Genomic DNA, 342 nt, shown 5'->3' with positions numbered 1-342 from the left:
GGGTCACAAAGAGTAGGACACAACTCTTCGAGTGAATAAACAACAACAACAGGTATTATGAACAACATAAGCTGTATACGTTGCCTTGACAAAAATGTGATGCTATTTTCCACTCTTGGAAAAAAATATTGCTGATACCTGTTGTGGATTGAATTGTATCCCCCTAAAAATGGTATCCAACTAGTGCATCCTAAAAGAGATCAGTCCTGGGTGTTCATTGGAAGGACTGATGCTGAGGCTGAAACTCCAGTACTTTGGCCACCTTATGCAAAGAGTTGACTCATTGGAAAAGACCCTGATGCTGGGAGGGATTGGGGGCAGGAGGAGAAGGGGACAACAGAT

This window comes from Bison bison, unplaced genomic scaffold (genome assembly GCF_000754665.1).
Source record: "Bison bison bison isolate TAMUID 2011002044 unplaced genomic scaffold, Bison_UMD1.0 scf7180017864010, whole genome shotgun sequence".
NCBI classification, from domain to species: domain Eukaryota; kingdom Metazoa; phylum Chordata; class Mammalia; order Artiodactyla; family Bovidae; genus Bison; species Bison bison.
Note: the sequence above shows the minus strand (reverse complement) of the source record.